An 11,800-nucleotide genomic window follows, 5' to 3' on the forward strand; every position below is an offset into this window, starting at 1 on the left:
GTGTTGATCTTCATGAATCATGCAGTTTGTTGTTGCAGAGGTATAATTGTTATAATAGTTTTTCTGTGACAATGACTGTTGCACTGGTGTCATTGGCAGCAATGGGATGGTGCCCTTGACATCAGTGTAAGGCATATCAGAAGTTCATTCTCTTCTTACCTATGCCTTCTTACATGCCCTGTTGAACAGTTTGTCCTATTTTTTTTTAATTTCTAAGTGCTGCAGTTAAAAGAGGGAGCACCAGTTACTGTTAACTGTGGATAAGGCCAGTAAGATAAATTCTGCATGAATGATGAGAATCTATTATGAAAAAAGTGAAAGAGGAAGAGCATGATCCATTAGCTCACGGCTCTTAGCAGACTAGGAATGTTGCATCTACATCACAGAAACACAGAAATATAGAGCTGGAAGAGACCCCAAAAGTCATCTGGTCCTTCATCAATATCGCCCATTAGTTTCAGTTAGAAATGGGCACAAAACGAACCATGGAAAAAATTCTGTATGGAATGGCTGGTTCGTTTGCACTGAAACACGTGTTCCATGGGAACGTGTTTTTCCAGAACAAATGAATTTTTCCAGCCGTTCCATGGCTGGTTCGGAGTTTCACAGACCCCGCACCAGTTTCAGTCCATCAGCTGAACCCAGCGTGAGGTCTGGGAAACTGACAGCCCCTTTCTCCTGCCGCTCTGGCAGTATGAGAAAGAGGCTGTCAGTTTCACAGACCCCGCGCTGGGTTCAGCTGATGAGCTGAAACCAGCGTGGGGGCTGTGAAACTGACAGCCTCTTTTCCTGCTGCCCAGACTGTCAGTTTCACAGACCCCGCGCTGGAACCGGTGTGGGGTCTGTAAAACTGACAGCCCGGGCAGCAGGAGAAAGAGAACCTGCAGCTCTGGCAGGAGGAGAAAGAGACTGTCAGTTTCACAGACCCTGCACTGGAACCAATGCAGAGTCTGTGAAACTGACAGCCCCTTTCTCCTGCCACTCTGGCAGCAGAAGAAAGAGGCAGTTTCACAGACCCCATGCTGGGTTCAGCCTATTGGCTGAAACCAACACAAGGTCTGTGAAACTGATTGCCCCGTTCTCCTGCTGCCTGGGCAGTAGAAGAAAGGGGCTGTCTGTTTCAAACGCCCCGTACCAGCTACAGCAGCTGGTGCAGGGTGGTTGAAATGCCACGGAACAACGAACCATGAACTGGGAAAAGGTTTGAGGTTCTGTCGAATGCTACGAACCATGAAATGTGGTTTGGGGTTTTTTTTGGTTCGTGCCCATCTCTAGTTTCAGTATTAATTCAGTATTAATTTCGCAGTATTAATTTTGCAGATTTCATTTTCATGTGGGGCCTGATACCAAAGACAGCATTCGCATATTTGCTTGCAAAGACAGTAATGGAAACAAAATCCCTGTATTTGTAACCAGCAGTTCCAACAATACATCGTTTATTTCCTATTACAGAAGTAGGTATTATAAGTGTCACCACTTAAGAAGCATGAGAAGCATGCATTTTTTCTTTTGTATACTTGTTTAAATGGAACACAGGAGCTTGCATATCTTCCCCATGATGAGCTTTTTGAGCTCTGTACATACCTGTAGCTTGCATGTTTAGAGCTGAAGATATGGAGAATGGTTGCAAGTATCTGCTTCCTATGTGATGTGGAAAATGTGAAAACATGAAGTTTAAATGAAACACATTTCTGTTGTTTGAAATGTCAGAAACTACCATGATATCATTACACAGCAATAGGGAACACATTTCCTAAATAATTAATTTGCTGATACAGTCTGTTATGGGATTGGATTATTTGTATACTTAGAGCATGTGTAATGCTACCCCATCTGTTTGTGTATTCTTGTTGGATCTTGCCGTTCTGGATGCTATTTTTTTCCACTTCCAGGTATCTTGATGTTAGTGGCTGTAAAAAGGTGACTGATGTTGGAGTTCAAGCTTTGGCAGGAAGCTGCCATAAGCTGTCTTACCTTGATTTGAGTTGTACATCAACAAGCAAAAGAGGGTAAGATTTCTAAACACTCTGAATACAATTTTTGAAACATTATTTATTTACTTCTTTTTACCTCTCTGTTCTCCCCAAAGCAAAGTAATTATCCTCTCCTTCATAACCTCACAACAACCTGTGAGATAGTTTAGGCTGTATGACTGATTCAAGGTCACCCAGCAAGCGTCCATTGGCAGGGTGAAGATTGGAATCTGGGTTTCCCAGATCTTAGTCCTACACTCTAACCACTATAACGTACTGACTCTTTTTGTGGTAATATGCAACAGAAATTAAACTGACCAACTAGATTGTCATAGCAAGTAACAGTATGGCTCTGCTCCCATTATCAAGAATAGGATGAATCAATTTAGCATTCTCAGTGTGAACTGCTTGCCTGCAGTGCAGCATTTAAATGAATGCTTTGCATTGGGCTGTGTAAAGCCCAGAAAACACAAAAGAATATGATCTATGAGATGGAGAAATTTTCTTGAAATGCTGAGACAGGTAGAAGAGCAACAGTTCCCATCAGGGTGATTCCAGGTTTTGAAGGGGCGTTAGCAGAGAGGGGGCAGAGCCCCTATGCTCATTACTAGGCTGCCCTTCTTGCCTTCCCACCCACATGCTCCCATCTGCCTTCACATCCTTCTTTTGCTCATTCATAAACTTTCCCACCACCTGCAGTCACAGCTGTCCACACTGCCCATGTGCCCTTTCCCCAGTGGTGCTGGGTGGTGTGTTCAGCTAGGAGTGCCACGGCTGTGGCTACCAGGAATGTTAATGCTTTGTGTACCACCAATATGCCCTTCTCCGGCAGCACTAGATAGCAAAATCAGCTGGGAGCAGAGGTGACAAAGCACAAGCAGGCAGTGGAAGGCAGATAAGGCTCCAGCAGCACTGGGATTCATCAGAAGCCATATATTCTGTCAGCTGACTCACCTTGCCATGTGCTGATGATGCTGGCTCTGATTCCCATTCATTCCCTTGGGTTCAGAAGAACTTCCCATATCATGTTCTGTGCTTTTGAAATTCATTATAAATTTCTTAGTAGTACATGTGGAAATGTTAACTAACATTGTTTCCCCTTCCCAACCGTATGAAAAATGGTTAAAAAAAAACCCCATTCATTAATTTATAGCTTTACAGAATAAAGGGGTTGTTGCCAGAATTGTTTTCAATGAATCAACTGAAATATGGTGTGAGCCATGTCAAAATTTCATGCTACTTCCATCCCAAACAAAGGCAGTTGGTGGTTACGGAGTGGGAGCAAGATTTGTGGAGAGGACAGACCACAAAAGGGGAAGAAACATTTATGATAGCAAGACAATAGTACAGGAAATGCAACGTTGTATTGATTAAAAGAATTCTTTGCTCAAAAATCTGGCAATGAGGAAGGCTTTGAGGAGGACAGTTAATAGATAAGCTGAATGATAGAGGCTGATGCAGGTATAGATTCGTGAGTGAATCAGAGAACCCTGACAGGAATGTGGTACAGTCTGGTCTTTAAACGTAACTGCTTCCATGAAACATTGATTGAATTGGCCTCTTTCCTCTAGATAAACGTAACAATTTTTTTTAAAAATCCAGCTAAATATCACTTGATAGGTTCCAGTGTGCAATATTTTCGTACTTTGTGATGGAGAATTCCACTGCAAATTGATGGTGATTAAAAAAAGGAAAGCTTTGGATTTGTCCTTTGATTTCCCATACAATTTCTTTAAGACCGTGCGTGTTAGATAAGGGACTGTGGCTTAGTGGTAGAGCATGTGTTTTATATGCAGAAGATCTCAGATTTTTTTTTGAAAGTTTTTTTTATTTTTTTTTAATTACTAGTACTACAAAAAGGAAAAAGTGGGAACAGGGAGAAGGGGAAGAAACAACACATAACAACACAAACACTACATCTACAAGTAATGCATTCCCTTCAAACTGCAATTATTTAACATTAGAACTTTGTAAAATGCTGTTAGATTGGTAGGTCTTATAAAATACAAACTACAATCAGGATTAGGTCTTCTTCCCCCCTCTGGGTCTCGGTCGCAATTCTCTCTGAACAGCTACAGTCACTGTGCTCGTTCCCTCCTCCCCTCCCCTTTCAGGCTTGAAATCCTCTTCTTCTTGCTGAAAATCTTGGTGTTTACACACAAAGTCCCTTAGCTGATCTTCTGATGTTATCTTGTGAGCTTGATCTTTATAGCTAAACCAAATACCTTCCGGAAATAACCATTTGTACTTTATTTCACGTTTCCTCAGAAGAGCTGCAAACCTTTTATATTTAAATCTTCTTTTCCGAGCTAAAAATGGAATGTCCTTCAATCAGAAGATCTCAGGTTTGATCCCTTGTATCTGCAGTTAAAAAATCTCGGTCATGTGTTTGCAAGGGACTTCCTTTGCCTAAGACCCTGGAGAACTTCTGCCCATCCAAGCAGACAAGACTGAGCTAAGTGGATCAGTGGTCCAACTCAGTACAAGAGATGTATGTGTGCATGTTACTGACAAATCGAAATATTTTTTATTAGTGGGCTCTCTGTTTTAGAAGAAAGCATATTTCTTGCTGGAGTCTGTCACTGTGTGTCAGTGGCTGTAAGTTTCTGGGATAACATGACAGTTGCCAGTAGCGAGTTCTCTCTGCATCATTGCTGGAGCTTTTCAGAAGTTAAGGGTCTGCTAATTAAGATTCAGAGTAGAGAAGAGACAAAACAGCCTAAGAGCTTTCTTCCCCCAGTACATTTTCAATTTTCCATTCTGAATTGTAGGGCATTAAGATAGTGTTTCCCTGGTAGCTATGGTAACATCTCCATAATCGTGGGCTTTTGTGTTCTTTTAATACAGTCTAGTGCTGCTGGGCTATCTCGGCTGCATCTGTGCAGTCTAGTCCATTTTTCTTTAACTCCATTATTTTAAGTGAAGTTTCCAACTGATTCTCATATGGCAATTTTTTTTTATCGTTATATGGATCTAAATGTCACTGTACTGAAACATGTTTGTATTGCAGTTATTTAGACTGCAGTTCAATTATATAAATTACTGTAATAATTTTAATGGACTTCCTTGATTCTTGTTGCACTCCACTTCTAGTGGCTGTCTGGAAATCATTATCTTATAGTATCATGTCATGTAGTGCTTACAAATCTGCCATCCGGTATATCCTTCACCTTGGTGTGAAGCGCACACTCAAGGGACACTGTGATCATCTAAGTCTTGCTTCTGTGGCAAGGCTGTGTCATCCATTGATCAGCCCTGTGCTGTCAACACACAAGTGAATAACAGGTGAATGCGGAAAGATTTTGTACAATTGGCTTCAGATGAGTCATGTATATTCTAGACTACAGAGGAAGGCAGACCATAAGCTGGCCTGCAGACAGTCTAGCTGAAGGTTTCTTAGTGTGTAGGCTGCTTTCTGCTAAAGTATTTTGAAGGACGCTATCCTCTGTTAGCTCTTTCCAGTCTGGCTGCATGGAAGAGTGGAGGTAAAGCACTTTGGCTAGTGACTCCTCTATTCCTGCAGCTTAGGGGTTGGCATCTGGTCAATGGCAGAATTTTTTCAGATGCTCATAGTAAATGGGAAGTCACAGTTCAGGGAGTCCTCCCCTCCCTTCCACAATCCAGTGAGATAAACAATACTGAAAGGACTCTGCCCGCTGAACTGGCAATTGAGGCTACATGGCAATGGGCACTTTGCCCATCCATAGTGAGGTTACACAGCCCCTGCCTACCTCTCTTTCCCAAAGCAGCGCTCTTTCCACTTGAAACACTTGCAGCAGCTCACAGTCATTAAGAATACCAACAATAACCATACATACTAGGCAAATGATTTAATAACAATAGTTGCTAAGCGCAGCATTAAATGAGATTCATATAAAGAGAAAATTGAGTAAATCACAGTAAATAGATGGTCACCAAGCATAGCAGTGAAACATAATTCCATAAGCCATAAAAGATATTTCAGGCAAGAAACAAGAGTTCAATGAAAACAACACGTTATTTCCTGGGCAGATAATGATCTCATCTGGTACTGTGTGAACCACTAACCAGTGTGATGGTAGTGACTGGAGTGTTAGACTAGCATTGAGGAATCCTGGGTTCATATTCCTACTCTGCAAGGAAGCTAACAGAGTGATTTGGGGCCAGTCACTTTCTCTCAGACAAACTTCTCTCAGGATTGTTGTGAGAATAAAATGGAGAGGCCTATGCATACCACCCTGAGCTCCTTGGGGAAGAGGGTGGAATTAAAAAAATACACCTGAACGAGCACATGTCCAGATATTGTAAGCAGTTTTCCTGTTCCGCCTGCAGTTGTTAATCTGGGTTCTTTATCATCTAGTGGTTTAACAAATGCTTCTCCAGTAAAAGGGCACAGACTTTAACTAAAATGATTTTCATAAGTTTATTAAAGAATAATAAGAACATTCATGCAATGAACATTATCAGCATAACAAAATGACAAAATAAGTTCTCTTACCCCAAGCCCCTTCTGCCAATCTATACAATAAGCCCAACTAAGACATCTAAATTATACTGGGTTACTAGCAACATATGTGGAATATGAGATGTGATAGATTCCATTCTTGGGACATGCTTTCCCAGTTGCATCCAACCATTCTTTCCAGGGACTGTATGATCTTTCTCAAAACGGATTCTCCTTTTTCATCTTATTATAAAATAAAAAGAACAGATGTACTCAAGGTCATTATGCTGCTGATCATTCAGCAATTTCCTGGTATGAACTTTCTCCTTTTATTGGAGTTTGTCAAGGCTTCTCCCTTTCCTCCTCTCTGAAACCTGAAGGAAGACTCAAGCAAACTCAGGGGGTTCAGGCTTGCTGGGCTGGAGCAGGACCACTACCCCATAACAGCAGAAATACCTATACTGGCTAGGTAGGAGAGTTTTACATAAGTGACAGGTATGGATGAAAACTAATCATGGACCAATTAGCAAGGTCTTATGATTATTTCCACAAATCCTGCATATTGGACAATCCATGTACTAAAAACATGGCTTACTTTCATTACCTTCAACTGATTGGTCTCTGAAATAGGAGTTTCCCCTAGGTATTCCATCTGATGCTATGGATACTAACCTTGGCTTATTTAAATGCACTTCATATTCAATGTGAGAGTTAGCTTCATAGAACTAAACTGCTTATCAAATCTTTTGGCAAAAGGGGAAGGTTAACTTGCATCTCATTCTTGGGCTTTAGAGTTTGCTTGTTGGCTAGCTTCTGCTTCAGTACTTTGGAATGTGTGAAGATTAGTTTCTGCAAGGCTGTAACCCCGGATGCAGTTGCAAAACTATGTAAAAACTGCAAAAGGTGAGTACAACCATTAGTAATACAGATTTATTAATTCTAATATCAGTTTGATTTAAAGATTATATGGACTTAATAGTATTCTGGTCATAGGAAGAAACCTAATTAAACTATATATCCTGTACATGTAGAGATATTGGAGATACAGTGTAAGTACAAGGAGTATTAAGTATAATATAAAATACAACTCAAAATCCCAACATTAAAGTATACTGGAAAGTATACATTGGACAGATCTCTATTTGAGTATGCAATATTTCAAGGTCTACCAACCACTGTAAAAATAATGAGTGAGGTATGAATGCATTGTAACCCCTGCTTCTTCATTATACTCCCCGCATTCCTGGAATAGGGTGAATAGAAATTCCAACATTAAAGTGCAACTCTAAAATTCTGGCTAAGCTAATTATTGCAAATCTACTCCCTTCTCTGTAGGATGATGTAAACAGTATTTTTATTTTAAAACTGATCAGCTCTCTCTAGAATGTAAAATAGATTTAGATTGTTGCTAGCATGGGAAAAGCATAATACAGTAATCTGATGTGTTATGAGGAAATTCATAAAAACCTTTGAAAAAATAAGTAATTAGGGAGGCCAATCTAAACGGCAGAAACAAATGCACAAGAAGCTTACTCACCACAAGAAAAGAATCTGGTGCCGTTGTTGGTTTTTACAAATATGCATTGAGAAGAATCTGTATAATCTGTTTGTTGTAGTCAAAATTAAGGCCAGGGAATATGGAGTGTTACATTACATCTCAAAGCAATTAGCATTCCACAGCTTTATTGTTTGCTTTATTTTGTAGTCCTGAGTCAAATAACCTTGGTCTCCTTTAAGGTAAATGAACAAACACTTCCTCATTTAACACATTCTTTAGAGATACAGTAATGCTATCTTGGCTTTTTATTTTTCTCAACATGCTGTTGTTCTGTTATAGCTTGGCTGTGAATAAGGACAAGTTGAGAACTCAATAATATTCAGTTGTAGAAACATGCCAAATGTCTGGCATTTTCCTCTTTGCAATATTAAAAGAAGTCCTTTTTATAGCTAGTATAAGAATAGTAATCAGTGCAGTAGGAGATAAAAGACAGTCAACTTGCAGTTATGTTGTGGACTGGATTTGATAGCTATGGAGGAGAGAAGATAGGAATGCCAAACACTACCAGTGCTGGCTGCCTACATTCAATAATATTCTAAACTAACATTTGGTTATTTGAAGAACTGCATACATTTTAACATTCTAGTATGTTGTCAGGGAAGAAAGAACCTGTAACTGTTGTTCACCGAGTGTTCTTGTGTGCAGGCACACATACCTCCCTCCTTTCTCTGCCATGTGCTCTTTAATATGCTAATTTTCCCTTTTTCACCAGTGGCTTAGTGAACGAAGGAAGGGATCCACTTGCCCCGCCTTTTATAGCCACACCCACTCAAAAAGTGCCCCCAAAGGCCAGACCGGTGTCTCACACCTTTTGGAGCTTTGATACGTCCGCAGCTGGCCTGCACATGCACAGTTCCCATGTGTGCCTGCACAGAACAACACTCGATGAACAACAGTTACAGGTAGGTGCAACCCTGTTTGGCGTCACGGAGTACACATTCATCCACCTGTCTATCATGTCTGTCCAGAGGTCTTGCAGGACCTTGTAATTAAGGCTATCAAACAGTTTTAATATGCAACTGAGTTTCAAGAACTTGTTCTCCTGTTGCTAAGTGATTGGGTTATCGCACATTTATTTATTTTAGTAATGTTCTATTTTCCTTCCATCAGACTGAAGATACTTCATTTATATGGTTGCCGGTTCATGCCTGATCTAGAGTCCATTAAAAAAATCAATAAAACCGTTGAAGTGTTTCATGACCTGCCTGTACCAGCTGCTAAACTGTCTTCTGAATGAGGAACTTTCCCAACGTAAAATATTACTTTAGTAAAGAGATGCTGTATTAGTTTGTTGGTTCATATTTCATTGCTTTATCAAAAAGACATATACAAATTTAATTTAGACAAATACTATGTCTGCTGAGATTCAGTCCAGATTCTTACTGTCTCTGTAGTTATCTTCAGCATCTGTAAAATAGAAACAAAAAGGTCTCATTTGCAGAGCTATGGAAGAAATAAAGTTTTGCGTTTAATCTTGTTAGATCAAGGATCTCTGACCCTTTTGAGCCTGTGGTCACTTATGAAATTCTGACACAAGGTGGTGGGCACAACTACAAACAGCTAGCACAGGAGACAAAACCAACCACAAAATGGCTGAAGCAGGAAATGGAGTCGTACACACAGAGGCAGCTCCAAGTGCAGGAGAGAAGTGATGGAATAGGGTAATCAACATACATTGGACATGGTGGGGAGGGGCTCTGCATGACTCTCTGTGTGTATGTGAACTCTCTTGAGAGTAAGCTGCTTCTGTGTCTAAGGTGGGAATGCCTCTTGACACCTCCTCTGTCTTTGTGTCTTTTGGGAGATTCTCTTTTCTCTTGCCTCATGGCCTTCCAAGGGGAAGGATACACTTTCCAGAGCTCCTGCCATGAAGGCCTCATCAACATACCTGCATGTAAGAGTGATACCAGGTTAGCTAGCCATGCTCAATAGGGAAAGTTCAGCTTTAGACTAGCAGTGCAGTCCTAAGCAGAGTTACTCCAATCTAAATTCATTGATTTCAATGGGCTTTGACTGGAGTAACTCTGCTTAGGATTGCACTGTAGGACGCTTTCTTTCTACTCCAAGGTATTGTCACGAATGGAATCTACTTCAGTAAACTATAAGTTACTCACATTTTCCTACCAACTCAAATTTATGCAGATGTGATAATGGCACATCTCGCTGTCATGGTCTTCAAGCGTTCTGAGAAATTTTTGGCCAGAAGTGGCTGAATAAATTCATTTTACTAGGAGCTCTCTTGTTGCTTCGAAGACAGAAATGTAATGGTTAACTCTAACATAAAAGTGGTCACTGATTGGCTCTTAGCAAGGTTGATTTTGGACTGCTCCACTCATTGCCAAACTCCACAATCAGAAAACCAGCACAGGAACATCTGACAATGCCTTATATGAAATCAGATAATTGGTCAGTATTCTCCACTTTGATTAGCTGCAGCTTTCTGGGGTCTCAGCTAGAGATTTTCCTCATTGATTACTACCTGATTCTTTTAACTGGAGATGATAAAGATTGGATTTGGGACCTTCTGCACGAAAGCAGATGCTCTATGGCTGATCCAAAGACAAGAAACTCTGAACTGGATGGTGGATGGTGAAAGTTTCTAGAATAGTGGGTTGCACTCAAAAGACAGAGTTTGCAACTGTTTTGTGGGGAAACCTCTGGAACCTATTTTACAATGCTTGGATTAGACTGCTGATATATCTGCTCAAGCCATTGGAACTCCCTCTTTGACTTTCTGGTAGACATTCCATACCTATCTCTGTCTCTCTCTATTTTGTGTATGTTTTCCCCTAGCTTTTAAAGTAGTAGTGATATTAACTGTAGTTGTTATGATGCAAAAAAGAAAGCGAGAGTTTGAATGACCTATACCTATGTGTGTTCATACAGTAAATAAACTTTATATATGCTGGAAACTGATAGTGATTTCTATAACGGATTTGATTACAATTCTTGAAATATTCTTGCTTATTTTGATGGTATTTTATATCAAAGCCAAATAAAATAGTTATTTGAAAATACCTTGTCTGGTTTGTCACACTTCTCTCACCAAACTAGCTCTGGAATAATCAGATCTTTGAATCTTTTACATCTGTCTTGGAATGTATGAATCTAGTAAGCAACCAATGTAGTGTAGTGGTTTATCAGGCCAGGACCTGAAATTCCCAGTTTCAAATCCTCATTCTGCCATGGAAGCTCACTGGGTAACTTTGAGGCAGTTAAGCTCTCATGGGTTTGTCAGCCCTCTGCCTGGGGTGGTGGAATCCCTGCTCCCACTTGCAGCCCCTTGGCCTCACTCAGCTGACTGGTGCGGGGGGGGGGGGCAGAGGAGATCCTGCACAGTGCATCATTCATGCCAGAAAATGTCATTTTTTAGCATTACAAGGAATCCACAGGTTGCACTGAGGCCCAGTTCATTAGAAATTGCTCATTTGGAGATGATTTTTAATGAGTTGCGCTTTGGCACAACCTGCAGCTCTCCTGTTAGACACAAAAATGATGGCATTTTTCAGCATGATTGGGGGAATGCATGAGTGCGTGGGATTGGGGGAGCGTGTGAGCACAGGAATTGAGTACCCCTCTGCCCCTACCCCCTACTTTGGCACCCAGGGGACCTGGCTACCCTACTGTCTCAGCCTAAGCTTACCCCACAGCATTGTTTTGAGGATAAAGGGAAAGAGTGGGAATTAATGCTGGCATTATTGCCAACTTTCTGTTTTCTGTCAGTAAAGTGGAGGGGGCAGGGTCCTTTCCAGGTTTCTTCTGGCCTGTGAGAAAGGACTTGCTTTACTCACTTGGCCTAGCTGCTTCCTGCTGTTCAACAGGAGCCACCCCACAAATGCCAGTGTG

General features: G+C 40.9%; 1 long non-coding RNA gene across 1 annotated transcript; it reads left to right on the forward strand.

Annotated features, from left to right (window-relative positions):
* Positions 1-1,938: 1,938 nt before the first annotated feature.
* On the forward strand, positions 1,939-10,858 carry LOC129334817 (uncharacterized). The gene is made up of 3 exons (XR_008597539.1): positions 1,939-2,009; positions 7,189-7,299; positions 9,065-10,858. It is a non-coding gene; the product is annotated as an uncharacterized LOC129334817 (long non-coding RNA).
* The last annotated feature ends 942 nt before the right edge of the window (positions 10,859-11,800 follow it).

This window comes from Eublepharis macularius, chromosome 8 (assembly GCF_028583425.1).
Source record: "Eublepharis macularius isolate TG4126 chromosome 8, MPM_Emac_v1.0, whole genome shotgun sequence".
Lineage (NCBI taxonomy): Eukaryota > Metazoa > Chordata > Lepidosauria > Squamata > Eublepharidae > Eublepharis > Eublepharis macularius.